Below are 439 nucleotides of genomic sequence, written 5' to 3'. Positions count from 1 at the left end.
TAACCCAATTATACATGCAGTAATCCACTTCGCAATGCACTCCGTATGACAGCGAGGTTTATGGTCAAAAGAGATTCACATGAGGCTTAATTCACACTTTTTTTAAAAAGTTGAGACAACTTTTAAATGGGTCAAATGGGAAGTCAAGTAAGATATGATATTTTAACCTAACTATAGCACAATGATCACTGTCTGGTAGCAAGGCTATTCTCATCCCTAGGGGTCAAGGTTCTAACGCTGACAGCCTGTCTTCACAGGTATCTGTGTTTACGTAGATAGCTAGCTAGATACCCTTGATTACAACTGATCTAAATTAGAGGATGACAATAATATGTGCAGATAGTATCTTGGGTTTTCAGAGTGCTCAGAGGGCATAGAAAAAATGGTAAATTTTAAAGGGATCAAAACTACAACAAAGATACTTTTGTTTTTCTTTTTT

Source organism: Echinops telfairi, unplaced genomic scaffold (genome assembly GCF_000313985.2).
Source record: "Echinops telfairi isolate 266 unplaced genomic scaffold, ASM31398v2 ScPeMD7_7469;HRSCAF=8507_0, whole genome shotgun sequence".
Classification (NCBI taxonomy): Eukaryota; Metazoa; Chordata; class Mammalia; order Afrosoricida; family Tenrecidae; genus Echinops; species Echinops telfairi.
The sequence above is the reverse complement of the archived record's forward strand: the minus strand, read 5'-3'. Positions refer to the sequence as shown.